The 27,494-nt window shown below is 44.5% G+C and overlaps 1 long non-coding RNA gene across 1 annotated transcript; it reads right to left on the reverse strand.

The window, feature by feature from the left end:
• Positions 1-2,637: 2,637 nt before the first annotated feature.
• Positions 2,638-25,629, reverse strand: LOC140483489 (uncharacterized). The gene is made up of 3 exons (XR_011961977.1): positions 25,577-25,629; positions 24,790-24,886; positions 2,638-3,769 (listed from the first exon to the last, which is right to left on the reverse strand). It is a non-coding gene; the product is annotated as an uncharacterized lncRNA (long non-coding RNA).
• Positions 25,630-27,494: the final 1,865 nt, after the last annotated feature.

Genomic DNA, 27,494 nt, shown 5'->3' on the forward strand with positions numbered 1-27,494 from the left:
ATCTAACCAGAACTGGCCTCCTGAACCATCCCTCCCTCATCCTCACACTCTTGTTAACACTTCAGCCCTCTTTTAAATTTGCACTCTCGCAGATGAAAATTGTACAGCCTTTAATCTTGCTGGCGAATTTTCTACTAAATTAGTTCATTTCCTCTCTGATACAGCTCCATTGCCAGAGGGTCAGGGAAGGCAGCCACTGTGATTTGTAAATGTGATGTCATCTGCATGCAGATTAATTCTCCAGGAGGAGCGATTTCGACAAAAGCAGCCCATGTAATACGTTAGTGCCTCCATCCAACTGAGAGCTGAGACACACAGCACATCTCTTCATTCTACCCAGCCACAGGAAGGCCAGGCAGCCAATATGAGTGTATAGACCTACCTGCTTTGAAAGATCAGACGACAAGACTCCCTTTCTCCCCTCCTCTAAAAAAGCAGACCATGGGACCATCCTGAGGTATACCTCACAAGAGATACTTTTGATTTATTTGTCAGATGGAGTCAAACTCCAATGCTTGCTTGTTACCTTGATATGTTACTGTACAGAACCGAATTGCATCTGTGATAATGTATATACATAAAGATATTTTTTTATGAATAGGGTATATTCTTTGAAATAAAATAAAATCCTGAGATGAACCTCAGTGTTGCAGACTGACACATTCCAAGGTCCAGGATTACGTGCCGAGAGACGCACTGAAGCTTGGGACAGCTGCCACCAAGGCACAGTGGGGGAAAGACTACTGTCTAAGGCCTTCCTGCCAAAGGGGGTCCTTTCATTTATCAGACCCTCCCACTACCTCAACTATATGTAAATATAACCTTGCACAAGTGAGAGATGTCTTTGGTTTATTTGGTGGATAGAGTCAAAGTCAAATGCTTGTTTGTTTGCTTCAAAGGTGGGACTAGATTGGGTTGGGATATCTCGTCGGCTGGATAGGTTGGACCAAAGGATCTGTTTCCATGCTGTACGACTCTATGACTCTATGACATGCTAGTGTGCAGAACTGAACTGCATCTGTGACTATGTACATAATACAGTTTTTTTATGAATAAAGTATATTTTTGAAATTAAAAGAAATCAATCACAGTTGAACCATATCCTACACTGGCTCTACAAGTATTTAAGATTTATGTTCAAATGAACTACATAACAGAGCTGATTATTTTAAACACTGCCCCAGAACTGGGTTCAACAAACGTGGGATGCATCATGGTCAGACATTACTGACATTACTCCCACAATGATTACTGCTCTCTCAGCTTTTTGTGACCATAAGGGTAAGGTTTGCTGAGTATTAAAAATATCAGCGCCGGGTTTAATAGAATGCAGAATATTCTTTGACTTGGATCTTATGCTGTCGCCTCTGAAGTGTCAGCTGTGACCAAGTGGGTGGCACTCTCTGTTGGAAGGTTGTGGGTTGAGGCTCAACTCCAAAGATTTGAACAAGGGACCTACACTGACCTCCCCCCCACCGCCCTCCCCCCAGCCGTGGAGGAGTGAGGCAGCACTGCGATGACAGAGATACAATTTTTCACCTGATGTGTTAAGTTGAAGCCTTGGAGGGACATAAATGACAACCTTTCAACAAAAGCAGGGGAATTTTCCCAGTGACCTTGCAAAATATGAATCCCTTAGCCAATTTCACTAAAATAGATGGTGTGGTCATTATCTCATTGCTGTGTGGATCTGTCAGGTCTGTCTCTCCCAGGGGCTGTTGAAGTCTCATATCTTTCACATGGAAGCTCATTCTCCAAGCAAACAGGAATCCCTACTGGTGTACAGAAACGTGCTGCTCGGCAAAGCGATCTCCTGCCTTACATTTGCCTCCAGTACAGTCAGTGACACATCACTGAAAACAATCATTGGGAGGACGACAGGGGCAAAAGCACAGGGATTGAAGGTGCTCCTCTCATGTTGGATGGCAAGATTCAATAGGAAGCTTTATTCTGTATCTAACCCCATGCTGTCCCTGTCCTGGGAGTACTTGATGGGGACAATAACAAGGGAGATTTACTCTGTATCTAACTGCATGCTGTCCTTCTCCTGGAAGTGTTTGATGCCGACAGTGTAGAGGGAGCTTTACTCTGTATCTAACCCCATGCTGTCCTTCTCCTGGGAATGTTTGATGCAGACAGTGTAGCGGAGGCCTTACTCTGTATCTAACCTGTGCTGTTCTGGGAGTGTTTGATGGGACAGTGCAGATGGAGCTTTACTCTGTATCTAACATGTGTTGAAACTGTTCTGGGAGTATGTAGTGAGAGCTTTATTATGTTCTTAAACCTTTGCTTAAACAGTCCTTGATGGGATAGTGTGTATGGAGCTAACTTTAACATTTTTCCAGTTTTATTCTATAACTGACCCACATGGTTTGGTTAAATGACACATTGAATAATCCTCACTCTCTATTTGTCTTTATTGCAACTGGCCATTGACGTGTTTGAACTTATTGATGTGCCTGACTATTGACAGATGCAAGGTGTCAGTGTTTCTTAGTAAGTGTAACAACACCTAGTTTTCTTTGAACAATCATAGCTCTCCCTAGTTAATGAATTCAACTTCTGATGGTAAGATTTCCTATTTTTCTACCCAGCAGGTTAACTTCAGGTGAAATAGTAAATTAAATTCAGATCGTATTCAGTGAGAAGCCATTAACTTTAATCAGTCTGCACAAGAGTTGCTCCCATGGGTTTCAATAGACAGTTTCATCGCATTTAATTGAGCCTTATCCATTCACGTTTTCTTATAATGTTACGTGTTGTACAACTCAATGTTCTACCCGGCTCAGATTATGTGAACATGTTGCAATGCCAGCTGGGTACAAGCATGTACTGTTGGAAAATACAGGTCCAGACTGCTTCCCTCAGTCACGTTCTGTCCAGGGGTTACTGCAATTGCCTGAATCAGGAACCATCTTTGCTCTTTCTCAGACAAGGAGGCTGTAAAATTCAATCACCTTCATTTCTGGGCTTGGTGAGGAGGGGCGGAGGATATCATGTGCCTTCACCCGTTCAGATTGACATGGGCAAGGTACAAAATTAGTCGAACTACCTCACCGGGACAATCTCAGTACCAGCATCCTCTCCTGCCACACAAGGGAGCCTGTGGTTTCCTAATGGCAGGCTGCCTCTGAACAGTTGTGAGGGGGAAACCATATTGCTGCAAAGGGAATTCTTGAACAATGAATGCCAGGACTCCAACTGAAGGTTGTAGCACTGGAAGCATTAGTGGTGGAAGTGGGCAGGAGAGAATTGTGGTTCCACGGGGTGTGGAGAAGGGATTTAGATTTGTTCAATATCGTCACCTGTACCTAGGTACAGTGCAAAGTAGATAATGTCACCATGTACCGACACCATCTTGGATTACAGAATAAATTACCAAATAAATTGTATAAATAGTAAAATACTGAATACATTAATATTAAATTGGTATTATTAAAACTGAAATAGCTTCAAAAGTTCATCCTTCCCTCTCCATAGACTTCTCCCTCTCTGCTCCTCCAGTCAGACATTGTTCTTGGTGTCCTGGCAATATGCTCCTTTACTGCTGCCACCAGCACCAGCACTTCCACTTCCGGTGCCTCTGAGCTGGAGGTGGCCACGCTGTGTGGGTCCCGCACCTCCTCCGATTCTGGTCACTGACTGATGGGTCCTGGCTCCGAGTCGACCGACAGGGTCCTGGCTCACCTTCTGATGGAGTTTCTGATGGAGATACATGGGGCCCTGGCCTCCCGCAGGAGACAACTTCAGGAGGAGGCCCCCAGGGCAACTGAAACAAAACAAAAGGAAGGTTACTAAGCTGGGAAGCCGTATGGATGTGGCAGAACCCTCTGCATGAGCCCTGCACTCAGGAGCCCTGTGCTCAGGAGCCAAATAACTACTGACTCTACCTCTGCCATCTTGAAAGATTGGAGTGGGTTGATGAAGAGGTGGTGGGAGATGTCTAAGACCATTCTCAGAAGGGAGCAGGGTTAGATGGCCAGGATTGTGAGTCCTATCCCTAGGATCTGGCAAGCATGTCACAAGAGTCTAACAACCTCATGAGGTTGATCAAGATCAGTGGGGTAACTTCACCATGATGGCTCCGATCCACCCCTTCACTGCACCAAACCCCCATCACTCACCTAGCAACTATGCCTTGCCTTCAGGACTGGCCTCACATCTGGATGCTCCACCCCACCCTTACACACATCCGAATGCTGCCAGCCTCTTCCCTCCCTCTTCTTGGCTCCACATGCTCCCCAGTTATTTAACCAGGGTAGGTATATCACTCAAACACAACAGCACACCATCAATGACATTTCACCCTCTCAAATCACCATGGGGTTTTGTAGAATCCACCATCAGTACAAGCATTGAAAACAACTTCAAGTTCCACTTTACACCTCCTGCCAACTCCCAGGTCATCTTCATCCCAGTACCTAACATGACAAGTGAGGCTGGTGGTGTGGCTATGGACGTCATGTTTTCTACCCCATTAGCAGCCTACCCTGACCCCGACCTTTTGCCCTTCAAGTTGCTGCTTGCAGATGCCCTCGAGCTTGCCTGTGCCAGCAGCCCCAGGAGATGCAGTGAGAACAGCAGCTCTGCACTGATGAAGAAGAGATGTATGGCTACCAGCTCAGACACTGGCACTGCAGCTGAGAGGCAAGTATAACATTTCAATCTAGCTTCCATGGTGAATCATCTCTGGGCCTGAAGAGGACAGGCATGGGGGAATGATTGTCAGCTCAACAAAGGGCGAAGTCATGGGCCCAGCCATAGGCAGCTCAGATAAGGACCTTAGTGAGGTAGCACATTGGAGGATCCTGACAAGCATGTATGGGTGCATAGCCAGGCTTACTGACATTGTTGAGCAGCACAGTAGGAATCTGACTCTGAGCGAGCGGGGCACTGTGCAGCCTCCCACCCACCTCCCTGTCCTGCTGGAGCTCCAGAGTCACTGCTAACCCTACCCCCTTACCTGTGGCAGACACATCAACCACTCCTCTGCCATTCCTATGTGAGATTGCACCCAGTCCAGGGTGACATGATGGCCCAGTGGTCATGGTAGCATGGTGGCTCAGTGGTTAGCACTGCTGTCCCACTGTGCCAGGCACCCGGGTTCAACTCCACCCGAGGGTGACTGTCTGTGTGGAGTTTGCACTTTCTCCATGTGTCTGTGTGAGTGCTCCAGTTTCCCCCCACAGTCCAAAGATTTGCAATTGGTCTCGCTAAATTGCCCTGTAGTGTCCAGGGATGTCCAGGTTCAGTGGATTAGCCATGAAAAATGCAGAGATAGGGTAGGGGGATGGGGTCTGGGTGGGATATCCTTTGAAAGGGTCTGTGTGGACTTGAAAGGCAGAATAGCCTGCTTCCACACTATAGATATTCTATGATCCATTCCACTCTATGAAATACTCCAAAAACAATCTTGGCTACTTTCAGACACTTACATAATACAGTGCAGCTCTCCTTTTAAAGACATTACCAGGACCAGTTTGGCATAAGGGTGTCCCATCAGTAACTTTGTCACACAGTTTTTAATCCACAGTGCTGCCTGCAGCCAGCAAATTGAGGTAATTCTGGATAATGCCAAGGATTGCCAAAACATTGTCATTGACCTTTCTACCCTTCTCAGGTTAGGTGAATTGGCCATGCTAAATTGCCCATAGTGTTCAGGGCTGTATAGGTTAGGTGCATTAGTCAGGGGTAAAAGTAGGGTAGGGGAAGGGGTCTGGGTGGTTTACTCTTCGGAGGGTCAGTGTGGACCTGTTGGGCCAAAGGGCCTGTTTCCACACTGTAGGGACTCTATGATCTTAGTTTACTCCAACTAAGCTCAGTTCTTTAAACTCTGAGTCCGAAGTCCTGCTCCAGAACCCAAGCACTTATCTTATTAATGTTGTATGGACTCCAGCCTTGGGCAACACAATTCACTTTTCTTATCTAGTATGGGAAGCCCTCAACAGTGACTTCCATCTATGCCCAGAGCTGAATTTGATTTGTGTTTGGTCTTCTCTACATCAGGGAGACCAAACATAAATTTAGAGAAAGGATCGCCAAGCAGCTCAAGCGGGCCCACAGGGGCTGACCTGACCTCCCAGTCACCACCCATTTCAATTCCCCCAACCACTCCCTTTCTAACATGAGCCCTTGGCCTTCTCCATTGCCAAAACAAACCTCAGTTCCTATTGGAGGAACACCACCTCATCTTCCGCCTGAGCACCCTACAGCCCGGAGTTCTCCAATTTTAAATAACCTCCCTCCCCATCCCCTAACTCCCTTTCCAGCCCCTCCGCCTCCCTCCCACTGCTCCCTGCCACCATTCGGATTCATTCCTCCCATTGACCAACCAGGTCGTACCCTCTACCTGTCTTCACCTATCGCCACTTCACCACCCTGCCCTCGCCACCCCCTTTACCTGCAGCTCCCCCCACACCCACCCCCCAGTCCCGAAGAAGCGCTACACCTGAAATACCAACTTCTCCATCTCTTGATGATGCCTGACTTACTGTGTTCTTCCAGCCTCCTGCCTGTCTACTCAGCATCTGCAGTTTTTTGTCTCTAACCAGGTAAGGCTTTGGAGACATTGCCATCTGACTACTGACCTCTACCTTGCAAAGGTTAAGCCCCACATTCTTTCTCCTTCCACCATCTACCTGGGCAATAACCTTACCACTTAACCATGAGCCATGGTTTCAAGGATTGTTACGACCATGGGGCAAAAGGCCAAAGTAGTGCAGACATGTTTAACTTGTACTCCTAATGTGTGTTTTTTTATTATAAAAGGCTGATACAAGACAAAGCAGTGAGTGTAAATTAAGTGAGTGCTGGAGACCCATGGAATGTCACACCTAATGGTGCAAAAGGAACTTTAACCAACAACACTTCCAAGGGGGAAGAGACAAGTCAAAACTGACTGCACTGTGCTACAAAGATAAAATGGAGATATCTCCCAAGGGGTGGAGAATTGGATTGATTCGTGGTTGACTAATACCCATACTGCCCCATCCACAACTCTTTCTCCAGTACTTCAATGCCTATTTTTATGCCATGTCTTTTCCATCTAGAACTGAAGTATTCAACAATCTTGCTTCCAATTTCCATTCTTCTCTCACCTTCACTTGGTCCCTTTCTGACTTTTCCTTTCCTTAACCTCACTGTTTCTATTTCCAGGAATTGGCTGTCCACCAATATCCATGCAAACCCACTGACTCCCAAAGTTACCTTGGCCACACCTCACCTCCTGCTTCCTGTGTGGACTCCATTCAATTCTCCCAGTTTCTGAATCTCCATTTCATCTGTTCCGACGATGTTTCCTTCCTCACTGGTGCTTCCAACATGATTTCTTTGCTCCTCAACCAGTAATAGCCCCTCCTCATCCCTGCATGATGAACAATATCTTCAGCTGTAGCTGACTCATTTCCTGTATCTCTGCCCTTACCTCCCACCCTACCTTCACCTCCATCCCAAAACCATTGTAGTGTTCCTCTCTTTCCACTTCACCTGCCTCAAGATTTTCAGCAGCACTAGTGTGATGCCACCACCAACTCCTCCCATGTCAACATTCTTAAAGAACTTCCTCCAATGACACCCTCTATTTGCCCCCAACAACACCTCACCCCCTCCCATGGTATCTTCTCATGTAATTGCACAAGTGTCTCTGTACTCTGTCACTGACACACAGACACACACACCTTCCACGTATAGCAGTGATTTACTTACAAATCTTTCTGTCTATTTTGCTGTGCTCGCTGCTAGCACTATAGTCTCCTCTACGTTGGCGAGAAAGGATTACCACTTTCAGTCCCCAAGCATGGCCCTGACCCTTTTGGTTTCCTGCCATTTTAATTCACCACCCTACTCTCAAGCTCATTTCTCAGCCCTTCCTGTGAAATGCAACCAAGTTAAATAAACAATGCTTCATCTGTCTTTTAGGCACTTCACAGCATTCTAGACGCAACAACTTCAGACTGTTAACTCCGACCCACATTTTGATTTTGGCTTTTCACCATGTGTTGGTCTGGATCTTGTTTTTCACATTTTGGTTTTTAGACAGAAATATTCATTATTCTGTCAGTCAATCTCATTCTGGACGTTAGCTCTTAATTATAACCAAGACCATTCATTTGCCTTTTGTTCCTTGACAATTTTGTCATTTATTTTTCTCTTGTGTTCTCTGCTACCTCCTTCCTTCCCTTCAACTGGTCTCCTTCCTATATGAAAGATGTTGTGAAACTAGAAGGGGTTCAGAAAAGATTTACAAGGATGTTGCCAGAGTTGAAGGATTTGAGTTATAGGGAGAGGCTGAAGAGGCTGGGGCTGAGGCTGATTTCCCTGGAGCGTTGGAGGCTGAGGGGTGACCTTATAGAGGTTTACAAAATTATGAGGGGCATGGATAGGATAAATAGACAAAGTCTTTTCCCTGGGTCAGGAGTCCAGAACTAGAGGGCATAGGTTTAGGGTGAGAGTAGCAAGATATAAAAGAGACCTAAGGGACAACGTTTTCACGCAGAGGGTGCTACGTGTATGGAATGAGCTGCTAGAGGATGTGGTGGAGGCTGATACAATTGCAACATTTAAGAGGCATCTGGATCGGTATATGAATAGGAAGGGTTTGGAGCGATATGGGCCGGGTGCTGGCAGGTGGGACTAGATTGGGTTGGGATATCTGGTCGGCATGGACGGATTGGACCGAAGGGTCTGTTTTCATGCTGTACATCTCTATGACTCTATGAACAGGATGAAACCCATCATACTTCTACCCTCCTTTAGTTCTGAAGAAGTTATATCCGATTCAAAATATTAGCTCTTTTTCTGTCCTCCCAGATGCTGCCAGATCTACTGAATTTATGTTTTTATTTCAGATCTATAAGCTTCTAAAAAACTGAAACATGAATATCACTGGAAGTAGACTGATCGATTTAGGACTGTCTCTCAGGAGCCAACCTTTTCCAGTCTTTCTAAAGAGTCAGAGAGTCATAAGGCACGGAAACAGACCCTTCCATCCAACTCATCTGCAATGACCAGACATCCTGATCTGATCTAGTAATTTGCCAGCATTTGGCCCATATCCCTTTAAACCTTTCATACTCATATACCCATCCAGATGCTTTTTAAATGTTGTAATCATACCAGTCGCCACCACTTCCTCTGGCAGCTCGTTCCATACACGCACCACACTCTGTGTGAAAAAAGCTACCCCTCAGGTCCCTTTTATGTCTTTTACCCTCTCACCTCAAACCTATGCCCTCTAATTTTGGACCCTGGGAAAAAGGACCTTGACTATTCACCTTATCCTTGCTCCTCACAATTTCATAAACTTCTATAAGGTCACCCCTCAGCCTCCAACACTCCAGGAAAAATAGTCCCAGTCTATTCAGCCTCTCCCTATACCTCAAACACACCAGTCCCAGCAACAGCTTTGTAAATCTCTTCTGAACCCTCTCAACTTTAACAATATCCTCCCTTTAGAAGGGCAGACAAGAAACTGAGGCGATGGCTGTCTGCTCTAGTGAACCAGTCAAATGTTTACTAACCCCCACTGACCAGTATCCTAGCCAACACCTCTCCCTCAGAGACCAATCAAACAGGCTTTGCAAAGTTGTGGAAACCTCTGGGCAGCAGAGGCCTGGTGGATCCATTAGATTTTCCTGACACCATGACTGGAACACCCCAGCGGAGCACTCCTTCCCTTCCTGCCACCTTTAGCTCAAGACCTCCACCTCTTCCCCTCCAGCCATGCAATCTTCTGCAAGAGGTACAGAACCAGAGCAAAGCTCAAGACCAAGGAGGGGTCAAATACCTGGGAAATATTCCTGTCCATACCCCTCAGGCAATGATTTGTGACCTCTCCTGGAGAAACGTGTCCAGTTCTGGTCGCCCTGTTTTAGGAACAATATTATTAAGCTGGAGAGGATTCAGAAGAAACTTCCCTGGATGTTGCTGGGACTGGAGGGTTTGAGATATAAAGAGAGACTGGATAGACTGAGACTTTTTCACTGGAACGTAGGAGATTGAGAGGTGACTTTATAGACATTTGTAAAATCACGAGTGGTATAGATAAAGTTAATGGTAGCTGTCTTTTCCGTGGGATGGGGGATTTCCAAGACAAGGGGGCATATGTTTAAGGTGAGAGGCGAGAGATTTAAAAGAGATGAGGGGCAAATGTTTTACTCAGAAGGTGGTTCACGTGTGGAATGAACTTCCTGAGGAAGTGGTGGATGTGGGTACAGTCTGTTCTGATATCACACGATAGTTGTGTTCCCGTACGATTCCACGTTGTAAGAAAACTATGTAATCGCAGCACCATTTGAACCAACGGGGCCAGAATTGCGTTATAGCCAGTACAAGTAAGGAAAGCTCACGTTCTACAAATAATGGTCTAAATTCTTCAATCGCATTTTAGCCAATGTGCACTGAAGAAACACACGTTATCGCAGAACCGATTGCATAAAGTTTAAAAAACACTTAGATATGTACAGGACTAGGAAAGGTTTGGAGTGATATGGGCCAGGAGCAGGCAGGAGGGACTAGTTTAGTTTGGGATTATGTTTGGCATGGACTGGTTGGACCGAAGGGTCTGTTTCCGTGCTGGATGAACCCATGACTCTATGACTGTGTTTTTCCATTGTTTTTTTGAGAGACCTCGCTGTGTGTAAAACAGTTGTCCCAATTGCTAATGTAACAACAGACAGCCTGCTGTGGCCCTGCTGACAACAGTCTTGCGTAGGGTCTCTAGGCTCAAATCCAACATGAGCTGTTGAGAATTAAAATCGAGGCTGACACGCTAGTGCAGTACTGTCGGAGTGATACACAGCTGGACGTGCTGTCCTTTGAATGTGGTGTTAAACTGAGGAGAAAGTGAGGACTGCAGGTGCTGGAGATCAGAGCTGAAAATGTGTTGCTGGAAAAGCGCAGCATCCAAGGAGCAGGAGAATCGACGTTTCGGGCATGAGCTCTTCTTCAGGAAGGTGTTGAACTGAGGCCCCCGTACAAGATCCCATTGCCCATTTTTGAAGTCGAGCATATCACTGGTGTTCTGACCAACACTCCCCCCTCACTCATTGTCATCAAAACGGACGGTCTGATCACTAACACATTCGGTTTCTGCTGCTCATAAATTGGCTGCTGTGTTTCCAAATTACAAGAAAGACCACACTAAAAAGTAATTCATTGGCTGCAAGGCATTTTGAGATGCTTGGTGGTCACAAAAAGCACGATAAATGTTTTAATAATGATTTCCCTTTGCAATAAATTAAGTTGCTTTTTGTGAGCTGTGTTGAATAAATACAAGATTTCCTTTATTCCATCAACATCATGCTGTGGAAAGTGGAGATATCTCCTAAGGTTGAGTAGTGAGGATGGATGTTCAGATGTTGAACTTGATTGTCCTTGCTGTATCAGAAGTAGTTCGACCAAACTCCCTCTTCAAGTGTTTGGTAGGTAGGCTGGAGATTACAATGGGACAGCTTGCACATGATTGGCCGAAGGATGGGCTGATTGGTCTCCTCATTCCACACTAGGGTTCTCATGTTTTCCAGCATCACAAACCACTCCTGTCGTGGAATCCCTACAGTACTGGTAGAGGCCATTTGGCCCATTGAGACTGCACTAACCCTCCGAAGAGGATCCCACCCAGACCTAACTCTATCCCTGTAGCCCAGCATTTACCATGGCTAATCCACCTAGCCTGCACTTCCCTGGACACTATTAGCGTGGCTAATCCACCTAACCTGCATATCTTTGGACTGCGGAGGAAACTGGACCATTCAGAGGAAACCCACAGGGAGAATGTGCAACTTCCACACAGACAACCAGCTGCGGCTGGAATTGAACCCGGATCCCTAGTGCCGTGAGGCAGTCGGTGCTGACATCTGAGACACCGTGCATGTCTGAATGGATAAATCCAACATAAACAGTTTATTGAGCGCCATCAACTGACAGAACATGTGAATCATTTTTACCTACTCTGAGGTGGGGCGGGGGAAAGGGGGTGGGATGGAGGGAAGAGTGGATGCTGTGCATCTCCATTGACATGCTTTTCTCAACATTATATTCGTATGTGGGATAATGACACATTTATGGCTCATACCTAATTGCCCTTGAGAAAATGATGGTGAGCTGCCCCCTTGAACCTTAGCAGTCCATATGCATTAGGTACAGCCTAGTAGGTTAGAAAGGGAGTTCCACGACTTTGACCCAACAATACTGAAGGAGCAGTGATATATGTCCAAGTCAGGATAGTGTGTGGCTTGGAGGTGGTGGTGGTGCTTTCTTGTTTCTGCTGTTGTTCTTTCAGGTCACTGTGAGGTCAGTTTTCAAAATGCAACGTAGAACTAAAGTAGAAGCAGGGTGAGCAGTGTCAAGTCATCACCCTTGTCAACACTGAGTCAACTCTCCTTCCTTGTTTGTGAGTCACATAGGGACTACTAAAGCAACTGTGTAGAATTGGTGTCTCCCCTTGTTTAGTGATAAAGTGGATCATGTTGCCAAATCCAGGGACAACATGAACAAGAACACAAAGACTTTTACAATACACTGCTTCCAAAGCACAAATAGAATATACATTAAAAAAAAGTCTCTAACCTGGTAAAATTTCCTTCTTCACAGCTACATGTAATTGACACCAAAACACAAAAAGAAGCAACTGACCAAAACCTGGTCGAAGGGGTCAATTTAAGGAAATGGAGAGAGAGATTCATGCAGAAGGTTGGGGGAGGGAATTCCAGAGATAGGACCCAGGACAGCAGAACATAAGAAGAGGAAAAGGCCATTCTGCCCATTGAGGGTGCCCTGCCATTTAATACAATCATGGCTAATCCTCAATGCCTTTTATCCACCCCAACTCCATAACTGACAGTCAGAAATCTATCAATTTCTACCTTAAACACTGCCAAACTCTGAGCTTCCACAGCCCTCTGTCTTAGGAATTTGAAAGATTCACAATCCTCTGAGTAAATTAAATTCTCTCTTTTCAGCCTTAAGTGACATCCCCCTTATTTTTAAATCATACTCCCCAACCGAGGAAAATATCTTGCCTGTAATCATCATGTCTATCCCTTAGGCATTTTGTAAATTTCAATGAGATCACTTTGCATTCTTCAAACCTCAAAAGAATATAGGTCCAGTTTGCCCAATCTCTCTCCAAGGACAGTCCTGCCACTTGGGAAACAAGTCTGGTGAACCTTCATTGCACTTCCTGAATGGCAATTATATCTTCCCTAAGCTAAGGAGCTCAAAACTGCACACACTACGACTGAAGCAAGATTTCACTACTCCTGTACTCCAATTCCCCTGAAATAAAGGCTAATATTCCATTAGCCTTCCTAACACCTTCCTACACCCACTGCATGATGGGAGAGTGCTGAATGATTGGCAAATGCACTCTGGTTGGTTGAGGTGATGCTATAAAGAAGAATCATATCCACTTAAAACATTAACTCTATTTCTCTCTCCACAGATACCACCAGACCTGCTGAGTTTCCCCAGTACTTTCTGTCTTTGTTCCAAGTATTCATGCGGAAGGAGAATCGTGTAGACACACATATAGTTATCGTTGAACCATTAAGCAACAGGAAATAAGTAAAACCTGCCAATAGCTCGGAGCCAACCTCAAACCTGTTCATTTTGCTCTCCCAGCCATCAGAAACAAGTCTGTACAAGTCCTGTTCTCTACTCCTTTTCTGTTAGTTCACACCACATTCGGTCTTTTGTCCTTTGTTTTGTCCTTTCGTCACCTGAACCAAAGGCAATTCTCAGTACGTGTCTGTGTGAGATTTCACAGAGGGGCCATTATTGCCTCCAATCACCCTGGAGTACTGCCCAGAGAGATATCCTGACACATTAACTGGCAGCGACCTCTCTCCACAAGGTCAAAAGACCGTATTTTTTGACGGAGCAGACACAGGGTTTGTAGACACAGGGTTGTTGGTTAGATGCTGGCTGAATGCTAATGACTTTGACCCACAGGTCAAGCCTGGAAAGACAGAAAGATGGTGACATACAAATGAGGCACAAAATAATGATAGGCAACAGGAAGAGAATAGGAATTGAGCAGCTTTATGTCGTTACACAGCAGAAGATCAGCCTTTCTCTCTTGAAGCAAACAACTTTACTAATATGTCCAACTAATTACAACTACTACATTTATATAGCATTTCTAACGTCTCAAGGTGCTTCACAGGAGCATAGTCAGACTAATTTGTCGCTGAACCACATAAGGAGTTTTTAGGATGGGTGACATTAGTCAAAGAGGTATATTTAAGGAACGTTTTAAAGGGAGTGAGGAGGCGGAGGTTTAGGGAGAAGTTCCAGACTTTAGGATCTAGATAAACGAAGGGGAAGGAATGAGCCATCAGCAATCAATGCAACAGCATTTTATCAAACATCTGCTGGACTGAGAGTCTCAAGACTTAACTTGGTTGCTGGAGAGTCCTTTCAAGTGAGGTTGAGGACTTTGCTTTAGCCATACATAATGTCTGATAGTGTAGGTTTTAAATAAAAGCATATCAAAAAGATATTTCTGCTTTAAAAACCTGTACATTGGAAATTAAGTCTTTAAAAATTTCTCTTCAAAATGGAAGCCACAGCATGCCACTTCTGTTACAATGAGTTGTTTCAAACCCTCTTGAATTGTACTAAGGAAGAGTTTAGAATGCAGTTAGTCCTGGGCAACACGAAGGGTTCTTCTAAGCTGCAAAAGTAATGCTTCCTGCTTCCTGCTGGATATTTGTAAAGCTGATTGTTTTAGCTAAAAAAAAAGGGTTAGTTTAGCCCCAAACCCGAATCAGCCCTTATAGCTGACTCACCAATATGGAACAGACACTTACACAAATTGTAAAGGATCTTGACTCCACAGCCATCTCCAGTTCAGATTTCCAAGAAGAATGCTCAGAGAAACCACAAAACCACCCTCAGGGAAGATGTTATCACAGAGAGAGGACAGAGGGGAAAAAAAGCTTACAAAAACACAAACACTGGTCAGTTGGAGGAAGGTCAGACAGAAAGTGCTGAAACCACAGAACCAAAGATGAATGAGGACTTCTGGTGTCCTGAGAAACCTACTCTGATGAGAAAACAGCAATGATTCATCAATTGAGGCCATTTGGGTCTGAACTCAAATGTCGGCCTTTCTTCACTGTAGCAACAGACCAGTATGGGAAACCAGTCACAGAGAATAACTGGGACTTTCTTCTTAAAAGTATTATTTTTGTCTCATCTGTATTTGTTGATGTCCATATTTGTAAATACTTGTTTATAACTTTATCTCTTTACCCCTTAGGAACCTTCAGCAACAACTTGTAATAAACTACCCCTTGTCTTAATAAAACAAGGTGCTTGACTTCTAGTCAACTTTAACTTGAATCATTCCTAATTACAAGGGGTTACATGAAGTCCAACAAAGTACAGTTCACTGGTCAGGTGGTCATGCCAGCCAGCAAGCTGCTATCGATTTATTTTCATCGTCTATAAATAGTCTTGGGGATGGATCTCTTTTGAGAATTACACAACTAAAAGAAAATGGTGACTTTCGATCATTATATATATTCAGTGCATTTGAGTCTGTTCTTCTGTAAGGCACTACATGTACTTGGGATAATAACCTGACATGGAAGTTGGGAGCCCCATAACTGAAGTATCGGGAAGGTCTTGCAACATCAGAATCAAATGTGGCATATTATTCCGCTGTGCAATATAGTGTTGCCTTTTGGAAATCGTGAGAGAGAATTTGAGGAGGAGTGTCTTGAGTGAAGGAAATTCTGCCTGACAACAGCCATTGAATTGGTCGAGCTTTAGCATGTTAAAAAGCTGTAAGTACTGAGAGCAGCAGAAAGTGGAAGAAATATCCAGAGTCTGCAGACAGCATCACTCTCTCTCCCTCCATGTAGGAAAATACAAAGAAGAAGAAAGCTTGGAAGAAAGAATTCTAGCAAGGAAAGAAGCTTGACTCCATCGAGGACAAAGTAGTCCACTTTATTGACATCACATCCCTCCACAAGCGTCCACTCTCTCCACCACCAACGCTGTAGCAACAGTGTGTATTATCTACAAGATGCACTGCAGTAATTCACCAACACTCCCTACACAGCACCGTCCAAACCTATGACCACTTCTACCTAGAAGGATAAGGGCAGCAGAAACGCAACCACCTGAAAGTTTCCCTCCAAGCCACATACCACCATCCTGATTTGGAAATATATTGCCGTCCCTTCACTGTTGCGGGGTCAAAATCCCTGCATTCCATCCCAAAAGATTACCAGGATGTTGCCTGGACTGGAGGGGTTGATTTACAAGGAGAGACTGGATAGGCTGGGAGTATTTTTACTGGAGCGTAGGAGGTTGAGTGGTGACCTTATAAAAGTTTATAAAATCATGAGGAGTTTAATTTGGATTAATGGTAAATGTCGTTTCCCTAGGATGGGGGATTTCAAGGCTAGGGAGCATATTTTTAAGATGAGAGGAGAAAGATTTAAAAAAGACATGAGGGACACAAGTCTTACTCAGAGGGTGGTTGTGTATGGAATAAACTTCCAGAAGAAGTGGTGGATGTGGGCACAATTACAACATTTAAAAGATATTTGGATACGGACATGAATTGGAAAGGTTTGGTGGGATCTGAGCCAGGAACAGGCAGGTGGGACTGGTTTAGTTTGGGATTATGTTTGGCATGGACTGGTTGGACCGAAAGGTCTATTTCTGTGCTGTGTGACTCTTTGACTCTATTTGCTATGAGGGGACGTAGATGGCACATGTCAGATACCAATTGTCTGTGGACGTGGGCTGAATATGGTTGGTGCTGAATGTGGTTGGTGCCCATGAAGTGTGCTCTGAGATGTTGGTGCCTTGTGCTCAGCTTAGGAGTTTTTCTGAGCAGATGGTAAGCTGGGTCTGCCTGGTAGCTGCTTTGAATTCCATATTGACTCTTCTTAACGTCAAACTTGTTCGGTGGATTTGATCAGATAGGAAGTCAAATATTAAAGAGGTAAGTTAACAAGGAGTTCAACAAGTGTTAATTCTCACGAATTGGCAACTTGCTGCTGCCTAATGGATCTCACCACATTACTGGGCCTTGCAGGACTTGGCGTCTGATTCTGCTGAACATCTCACCACTGCCCATGTCATTCAGAGCCTTGTAGGACCCACCCTGTAAAGAGCTGATAGTGTGGCATCAAACACATGACAAAAGGTGGGATACACAATTTATATTAGATGGTGGGATTCACCTGCCTGGAAGATTGTGGAGTTGTGAAGATCAAGAAACGGTGTCAGGAGCAGAGAAAATTTCAGGAGACCACTTTGTCTTTCGAGAAATCAATGAAATCTCTGAATACATGACTCCTACAGAAGAAATTCATCAGAACTAGAGTAGGTTTGAATAAAAGTCGAAGAGTGTGGTGCTGCCTGACCAGCTGTGCTTTTCCAGCACCACACTCTTCGACTCTGATCTCCAGCATCTGCAGTCCTCACTTTCTCTGAAGTCTGAATAAAAGCCTTTTATTGCAACAAGAGCAGGAAGAGGTCCATTCGCAGCTAAGGGCATAAATTCGAACTGAGGACCTGAAAAAAAAAGATCAATTCCTGGATAATCAAAGCAGATTCATTCCCTTAGAAAGAAAATGGAAAAGTGAGCTGGGAAGCAAGGTTAAGAGTTCTGCTAGCAACTTTAATATCTAATAAACAACTTATTTTTAACAAATAAAGGAAAAACTTCAAAAACAAGCTTAAATGGATCGATTGGAAAGATAGATCAGAAGGCAGCTAAGAATTCATTGTTATTATCCTAAGTATCAAAGCCCTAATAGTTAAGTTGTGAAATCCTTTTCTCTCGATGGGTTTGACTGATAAAAAAAAGTTTTTTCAGTAAACAAGAACATTTTATGGATTTGAACTGGAATTTGGAATATTTTAAAAATTATGAAAAGTCTGGAGACAATGAAAAGAATGAGTGGACCTAATCAAGTGGTCTGAAATTCAACACCAAAATATCTTAAGACACTAGAAGATTGGAGGTTAATTTTGATTGGCAGAAAACCAGCAGACATAGAGTCATAGAGATGTATAGCATGGAAACAGACCCTTCCGTCCAACTCATCCATGCTGACCAAATATCCTAAACTAATCTAGTCCCCATTTGCAAGCGCTCAGTCCATATCCCTCTAAACCCTCCTTATTCATACACCCACCCAGATGCCTTTTAAATGTTGTCAGTTACCAGCCTCCACCACTCCCTCTGCAGCTCATTCCACATACGTACCACCCTCTGTGTGAAAAAGTTGCCCCTTAGGTCTCTTTTATATCTTTCCCCTCTCACCCTCAACCTATGCTCTTTGGTTCTGGACTCCCCCACCCCAGGGAAAAGACTTTGTCTATTTACCCTATCCATGCCCCTCATGATTTTGTAAACCTCTATAAGGTCACTCCTCAGCCTCCAATGCTCCAGGGAAAACAGCTCCAGCCTATTCAGCCTCACCCTATAGTTCAAACCCTCCAACCCTGACAACATCCTTGTAAATCTTTTCTGAACCCTTTCAAGTTTCACAACATCCTTCCGATAGGAAGGAGACCAGAATTGCACGCAATATTCCAACAGTGGCCTAACCAATGTCCTGTACAGCCACAACATGACCTCACAACTCCAAACTCAATGACCTGTTCAATAAGGGAAAGCATACCAAATGCCTTCTTCACTATCCTATCTACCTGCGACTTTTCTTTCAAGGAACTATGAACCTGCATACCAAGGTCTCTTTGTTCAGCAACTCCCTGCAGGACCTTACCATTTTGTGAATAAGTCCTGCTCTGAGTTGCCTTTCAAAATGCAGCACCTCACATTTATCTGAGTTAAACTCCATCTGCCACTTCTCAGCCCATTGGTCCATCTGATCGAGATCCCGCTATACTCTGAGGTAACCTTCTTCGCTGTCCACTACCCCTCCAATTTTTTGTGTCTACTGCAAACTTACTAACTATACCTCCAATGTTCACATCCAAATCATTTATATAAATGTCAAAAAGCAGTGGGCCCAGCACCAATCCTTGTGGCACTCCACTGATCACAGGCCTCCACCCTGAAAAGCAACCCTCCACCACTACCCTCTGTCTTCTACCTTCGAGCCAGTTCTGTATCCAAATGGTTAGTTCTCCCTGTATTCCATGAGATCTAATCTTATTAATCAATCTACCATGAGAAACCTTGTCAAATGCCTTACTGACATTCATATAGATAACGTCCACCGCTCTGCCCTCACCAATCCTCTTCGTTACTTCTTCAAAAAAATCAACGAAAATCGTGAGACATGAATTCCCATGCCCAGAGCCATGTTGATTATCCCTAATCAGTCCTTGCCTTTCCAAATACATGTAAATCCTGTCCCTCAGAATTCACTCCAACAATTTGCCCACCACCGACATCAGGCTGACTGGACTATAGTTCTCTGGCTTGTCCTTACCACCCTTCTTAAACACTGGCACCATGTTAGCCAACCTCCAGTCTTCCGGCACCCCACCTGTGACTATCGATGGTACAAATATCTGAGCAAGGGGCCCAGCTTCCCACAGAGTTCACGGGTACACCTGATCAGGTCCTAGGGATTTATCCACTTTTACGTGTTTCAAGACATCCAGCACCTCTTCCTCTGTGATACGGACATTTTTCAAGATGTCACCATCTATTTCCCTACAGTCTATATCTTCCATGTCCTTCTCCACAATAAACACTGATGCAAAATACTCGTTTAGTATCTCCCCCATCTCCTGTGGTTCCACACATAGGCTGCCTTGCTGACCTTTATTCTCTCCCTAATTACTCTTTTGTCCTTAATGTATTTATAAAAACCTTTTGGATTCTCTTTAACCCTATTTGTCAAAGCTCTCATGTCCCATTTTTGCCCTCCTGATTTCCCTCTTAAGTATACTCCTATTGCCTCTATACTCTTCTAAGGATTCATTTGATCTCTGCTGTCTGTACCTGACATATACTTCCTTCTTTTTCTTAACGAAACCCTGAATTTCTTTCATCATCCAGCATTCCCTCTACCTACCAGCCTTGCAATTCACCCTAACAGGAATAAAATATACTGTCTCTGGACTTTCATTTCTTTCACACAGGCAAAAAAAAGTTCAACCTCATTAAGTGAAGCCATTTTGAGAAAGTTCTGCCCACAATCCTTCATTCAGCCAATTGGAAAAGGAACTCCCTTCATTTCATCTTCAATTCCTCTCTATGACGAAGCCTCTCTATGATAAAGCAATACTAAAATTTATTTTAGAACACCACAAACTCTAACAGCTATCAGTTTTAATTCTGCAACAATATTCTTTACAATAACAAAGATTTAACAACAACTTTAATCAACAAAGAATACAATAAGACAACAAATGACATGGATGTCAAGACCCTAAGAATGATTAACCAAATCAACTAAATAATCAACAATTTCAAATGCTTCAACAATCAATGCAACAAAATTCACTTGTATTGATCTTTCTGCCAGATAGTTCAAAGCTCAGGTCCAATTGAAAGATCAGGAATTTGCAATTCCTAAGACTTAAAATAGCTTCAACATTGGGCACTAAATCAAATACAGAAGAGGTGAGACTATCAGATCATGTGTTATAAAGATCAATGAGAAACAAATTATGTTCAGCAATCTATGAATAGCTTTTGATCAATATTTAAAAGAGAATATTGGCAACATCACACTTCAACAACAACCGCCAAGTACCAAGAGATTCGGTAGGTAGCTTCATTAATGACCTGTATGTATTATCTGAACCATTCAACTATGGAAACCCCCACTACAGCTTGCTTGAGACAAAATTGCCATTGATCTCTTAGATAAATCGCTTCCTGAATTCCTTCAATTAAGTGGGCATCCAGCCACAGAGCAATTGATGAGTGGCACAGTGGCTTAGTGTTAGCACTGCTGCCTCACAGCGCCAAGGACCCAGGTTTGATTCAATCCTTGGGTGACTGCCGCTGTGGAGTTTGCACGTTCTTGCTGTGGCTGCACGAGATTCCTCCGGGTGCTCCAGTTTCCTCCCACAGTCCACAGATGTGCAGGTTAGGGGAATTGGCCGTGCTAAATTGGAGATGTGCTGCACTCTGAGGATCATACCAAGCAACAACTCACTTTGTTCCCAACTCAACATCTATATTCATGCTTTGGAACTGAACCATGAAGAGCAAGTCAAATACGGAAAAGAAGCAAGGTTCTTTTCGTGAAGGTAAGGAACACAGGACATAAAAGACTACAATTCCTCACCCACAGGAGGACTTAAACAGTCACTAGATTTAGATTTGACAAAAGTCATCTACATCATTGGTTATCCAGCCAAATTTAAGATTGTCACTGGTGCCAGTGTGACAGTTGTCTCTAACTCTATGGTTAGTTAAGATGAAATTTTACCACCTGATGTAAAGCTAAGTGCAGCCAGAGGCTCTGTGCTTACATTTAAAGGGATATTGCATGTCGTACCAACATTCAAAGATCATACAGATGTGGAGAAAGCATTTATTATCAGTAACCAGCAATCTTCCTTGTTGAGTAAAAAGCTATGCATTGCCACAATCTCCTCCTTAGAGAACAAGAGATCTCACACATACCATGGATAGTCTCTTTCAGCACCAGTTTCCCAAATTGTTTACGGAACTGGCAAAAGTAGAAACCCCCTTATAAAACTGCTTTGAAAGGTGAACCACACTGTATCTTTATATTGGGGAACATCTCTCATGCACTAATAGAGAAGGGGAAGAAACATTCAGATGACATGGCCAATTTGGGATTTGCCTCCACAGTGGCTGAACCTACGGGGTGGCACATTGGCTCAGTGGTTAGCACTGCTGCCTCAAGGCCTGGGTTTGATTCCAGCCTCGGGCAACTGTCTGTATGGAGTTTGCACATTCTCCTCATGTCTGTGTGGGTTTCCTTCAGGTGCTCTGGTTTTCTCCCACAGTCCAAAGATGTGCAGGTCAGGTGCGCTGGCCATGCTAAATTGCCCACAGTGTTCAGGGATGTGTAGGTTAGGTGCATTAGTCAGGAGTAAATGTAGAGTAATAGAGTAGGAGAATGGGTCTGGGTGGGTTACTATTTGGAGGGTCGGTGTGGACTTGTTGGGCCAAAGGGCCTGTTTCCACACTGTAGGGATTGTATGATTCTACCAAATGGTCACAGTTGCCAAGCTGAATGGCTCCATATGAATTTGAGGGGTCTCAAACATTTCAGTAAATAGCTGCTAGCGAAATCCATCCTGGAAGTTTGGAAGATGGAAGTTTGGCTCAGCCTTCCAGCAGTAGAATATTTATGAAGCTGGATACAAATAGTGGATTAGATTAGATTACTTACAGTGTGGAAACAGGCCCTTCGGCCCAACAAGTCCACACCGACCCGCCGAAGCACAACCCACCCATTCCCCAACATTTACCCCTTTTACCTAACACTATGGGCAATTTAGCATGACCAATTCACCTAACCTGCACATCTTTGGACTGTGGGAGGAAACCAGAGCACCCGGAGGAAACCCACGCAGACACGGGGAGAATGTGCAAACTCCACACAGTCAGTCACCTGAGCCGGGAATTGAACCCAGGTCTCTGGTGCTGTGAGGCAGCAGTGCTAACCACTGTGCCACCGTGCCGCCATGATTGTGGCGTGGCTCTCCAAATAAGATGTCTCCCCAGCACTTTCCTTACCTTTCTCGGTTGAGACTGGAGGTCTACCCTTGACTGTTGCTTCTGTATTGAAGATTGCCCAATGCTGTATGTCCAATATTACACAGGGACTAGGTGCATTTGTATACCACACGGATGATACCCTGGAATGTGCTGAACCTACTCAGCTCCACGATAGGAGATTATGCAATGTCTTGAAATGTTTATTAGCAGCAGGCCTTACGCGGAATGACAAATGGGATTTTTCTCCGGATTCCATTTGTTTCCGAGGCCATATCATTGGCAAATGCAGGATACAAGCTGCTTCCCAAAAAACAGAAGCCATCAAAGACTTCTCGACTTCAAAGTTGGTGCACAACCTGCCCCGATTTAGGTGAATCAGTCAGTGAGGTTTTTAACCCCAACTCCCCTCTTTTATTGAACCATTGAGAAATCTCTGAAAGAAGTTACAAAACGAAGAGCACAGCAATGGATTACCTCGCGAAATTATGACATGTTGGCCTCTGATGCCATATCCCACAATTATTGCTATGGATGCTACAGCCACAGGTAGGGGGTTGATTCTTTATCAGGAACATAAGAACATAAGAGCTAGGAGCAGGAGTAGGCCGCCCGGCCCTTCGAGTCTACTCCGCCACTCAGTAAGATCATGGCTGATCTTTTCATGGCCTCAGCTCCATTCACCATCCTCTCACTATAATCCTTAATTCCTTTACTGTTCAAGAAAGTGTCTATCTTAGCTTTAAAAGCATTTACTGAGAAAACCTCAACTACCTCACTGGGCAGGGAATTCCATAGATTCACAACGCTCTGGGTGAAGAAGTTCCTTCTCAATTCAGTCCTAAATCTGTACCCCATAACATTATGGCTGTGCCCTCTTGTCCTAGTTTCACCCGCCAGTGGAAACATCCTCTCTACTTCTATCTTATCTATTCCCTTCATAATTTTGTATGTTTCTATACGACTCTTCCCCCTTCCTTTCTTCCAAATTGCAATGAATGTAATCCCAGTCTACTCAGTCTCTCCTCATAAGCCAACCCCTCAACTCCGGAATCAACCTAGTGAACCTCCTCTGCACCTGCTCTGGTGCAAGTACATCCTTTCTCAAGTAAGGAGACCAAAACTGCATGCAGTACTCCAGGTGTAGCCTGGATATCCTTTCCCATGTATCATGCTTCAGGGATTTTATCAGATACGGAAACCCAGTATCCTGTCCTGATTTTATTCTGGGTGCCAATGTAATGATTGACTCTGATCATACATCTTTGCTCTCCTTGCTGGATAAAAAGAAGAGATGGCAGCAATGCCTGCTAGTCTACCACCATTCCACCTCAGACTTATGAGATTCTCATAACATGAGTCCGCATGTTCAAAGGGAGTATCGACATTTATTAAAGAACTCCAGAACGCTGGAAATCAGAAGCAAACCCTATTCCAGAGAAGGGTCACTGGACCCAAAACGTTAACTCTGATTTCTCTCCACAGATGCTGCCGGACTTGCTGAGCTTTCCCAGCAGTTTCTGTTTTGTCTCGGTGTATCAGACATTGGCGGATGTGCTTTCCAGAGATGAGGTTGATGCGCTTTCACAATGGTGCTTTCGGGACTGACATACAATTTTACACTTGTGACCATACAATGGTTTTAAGAGGAGTATTTTGTCTTTGTGTTTTTTTTTAAAGAGAAGTGTTGAGCTGTCTATTAAAAGTCCATAAAGCTTGTGAGGGCTAAGGTTTCTTTTTAAAAGTAGGAACAATAAAAGCAGCCTGAAAAGGTGGGGCAAGTTCCCACCGAACCAGGGTTTCTAGTTTTAGTTTTTCAGTAGCAGCTGCTGGGTCTCGAAGCTGGATGTGGAAACTGGTTTTCCTCGCTAAAAGCTGGGGGTTCTCTTCCTGTTGCGAGAATCTGTTTTACTGACTTTGCCTTTCGCTAAGGATGTATTTATGGGACGTTACTACACTGGAACAGTTACTGTTTAGTAATTAAATAATCTATTATTCTGTTCATTTTACCAATAGAGTTAAGTTATTCCAAGTTCTTCCTTCCCTTGTTGTGTGTTAACTACAAGTGTGTGGATAAAGTATGTTTTCATTCATATTGAGTATTTTGACCAATCTGGAATGCAACATTTTACACTTACCTTTAAAATCAGAAAAGGTTAGGGTCTAGACTAACTTCTGAATATATCTTGAGGGTGTTTGGTCTGGTCCATAACACACTGCACAATCACGGCCAGCCTTGAAAAACAAATGAAATTTCATCAGAAAGGAACAGAAGAAGGATCCTGTGTGCATTATTATATATTAAATATTGCACTCAGCCAGGGCCTGCACCTCAAAGTCATGGATTGTATTTGGAAGATGTACTTCATTCACTTCTGCACTGTTGAGGATTCATTGGTTTTCATTCTTCCTCTGACTGTGTGCATAACAACGAGTTTATGAAGTTGTTTGATTAGATTAGATTAGATTACAGTGTGGAAACAGGCCCTTCGGCCCAACAAGTACACACCGCCCCGCTGAAGCGTAACCCACCCCTACCCCTACATTTACCCCTTACCTAACACTACGGGCAATTTAGCATGGCCAATTCCCCTAACCTGCACATCTTTGGACTGTGGGAGGAAACCGGAGCACCCGGAGGAAACCCACGCTGACACGGGGAGAACGCGCAAACTCCACACAGTCAGTCGCCTGAGGCGGGAATTGAACCCAGGTCTCTGGCACTGTGAGGCAGCAGTGCTAACCACTGTGCCACCGTGCCGCCCACGACACAGTTTGCACATGAGAGATTTGCAAAGCCACTAGGCTTTCCACATGTCACTGATTTATCTAGATATCCTCAATCCAATAGAAAGAAAGAAAGGATAGATGGTGAAGAATCTTTCAAAGGTAGGTCATTATTTTCTGACTGCTCTGCTCACTTACCACTGCATCCCCCCCATCCTCAAACTCTGTTGAGAACTCATGAAGGCAGAAAGTGCTGGAGAAACTTAGCAGGTCTGACAGCATCTGTAGAGAGAGAAAAACAGAGTTAAGATCCAACCTAAGAGCTGAAAATAGCTGGGACATGACCGGGTGGGGGATCGAATAAAGTATATGGAGATGGGATCCAGAGAGAGAAAGAAACGGGATAAGCGAAGAAAGAGATTGCTGCTGATAGCCGAGAAGGAGATAAATGCTGGATCGGGTGCTAGAGAGAAGTGTAAATAGTTGAAAAAGGATTGGCTATGCTGGGAGAAACCCAAACAGAACAGGACTTTGGGTGTGGGGGATACAATGAACACAGAGGAAGGTTGTGAAATTGTGAACTCTAAAATTTTTAAACTCAATGTTGAGTCATGAGGGCAGTGAAGTACACAGGTAGAAGGTAGGGTGTTGTTTTTCAGCTTGCTTTGAACCTGACTGGAGCAATGCAGCAGGGCTGAGACAGAAACGTTGCCATGGGAACACGGTGCTGTGTTAAAGCGACAGGTGGTCACCCATTCTGCATTTCATCTTCCCAAAGCTGATGGGATCATATGGTGAGCAGCGAATATATACTAGATTGGGTGAAGTGCAGGTAAATTGTCATTTCACCTGCAAGGGGCGCCTGGGGCCTTGGATAGCGAGGAGGGAGGCGGAGGTATACAGGCAAGTGTTCCACCTTCTGCCATTACATGGCAAGGTGCCATGGGGATGTGGGGAGGTGTTGGGAGTTCTGACAAAGGGTCACTGGACTCAAAATGTTATGAGGATGATCTATCTACAGCTACTGAAGTGATGAAGACTGGAGTGTGCTAAAACATCAGTAGAAAGCAACCTCTCTTTAAAGCTTTCAAAACCTGCAAGTCCGTTTCTGATTGTCATTCCTACTTTTGGCCATTTTTCAGAGATCTCCTGCAGGTTGAGGAACACTGGCTGAGCTGGGGATATACTTTTCTGTTGAATGCCCCTTGCTTCTGAGATGCTGTACATTATTTACACACTTTGTTTCCAGAAATTCTCTGATAGCTTCTGTCTTTCTTGACACCTTGTTCTTAAATGATGCATCCGAGGAATGTAAGTGTTGTTCTGGAGAATTGGTGATTCCTATATAGTGTAAGGCCTGCGTACTTTCTCCTCTACACTGGGGAGACTGGGCACCTGCTAGCAGAGCGCTTTAGGGAACATCTCCGGGACACCCGCACCAATCAACCACACCGCCCCGTGGCCCAACATTTCAACTCCCCCTCCCACTCTGCTGAGGACATGGAGGTCCTGGGCCTCCTTCACTGCCGCTCCCTCACCACCAGACGCTTGGAGGAAGAACGCCCCATCTTCCGCCTCGGAACACTTCAACCCCAGGGCATCAATGTGGACCTCAACAGTTTCCTCATTTCCCCTTCCCCCACCTCACCCTAGTTCCAAACTTCCAGCTCAGCACTGTCCCTATGACTTGTCCTACCTGCTTATCTTCTTTTCCACCTATCCACTCCACCCTCCCCCCACTCTGACCTATCACCTTCATCCCGTCCCCCACTCACCTATTGTACTCTATGCTACTTTCTCCCCACCCCCACCCTCCTCTAGCTTATCTCTCCATGCTTCAGGCTCTCTGCCTTTATTTCTGATGAAGGGCTTTTGCCCAAAACGTTGATTTTACTGCTCCTCGGATGCTGCCTGAACTGCTGTGCTCTTCCAGCACCACTAATCCAGAATCTGGTTTCCAGCATCTGCAGTCATTGTTTTTACCTCATTGATTTTAACCCTACTGCCTGCCTTGAAGAAGTTTTCCTCCTCTCTCTACAAGAATCTCAGGGAGTCCCTCTCCCACTGCAGCTCCCAGGTCATTTCCTCTGCCCTGAAGCTCTTCAACCATGTCGTG

The sequence above is a fragment of the Chiloscyllium punctatum genome, chromosome 12 (genome assembly GCF_047496795.1).
Source record: "Chiloscyllium punctatum isolate Juve2018m chromosome 12, sChiPun1.3, whole genome shotgun sequence".
Classification (NCBI taxonomy): Eukaryota; Metazoa; Chordata; class Chondrichthyes; order Orectolobiformes; family Hemiscylliidae; genus Chiloscyllium; species Chiloscyllium punctatum.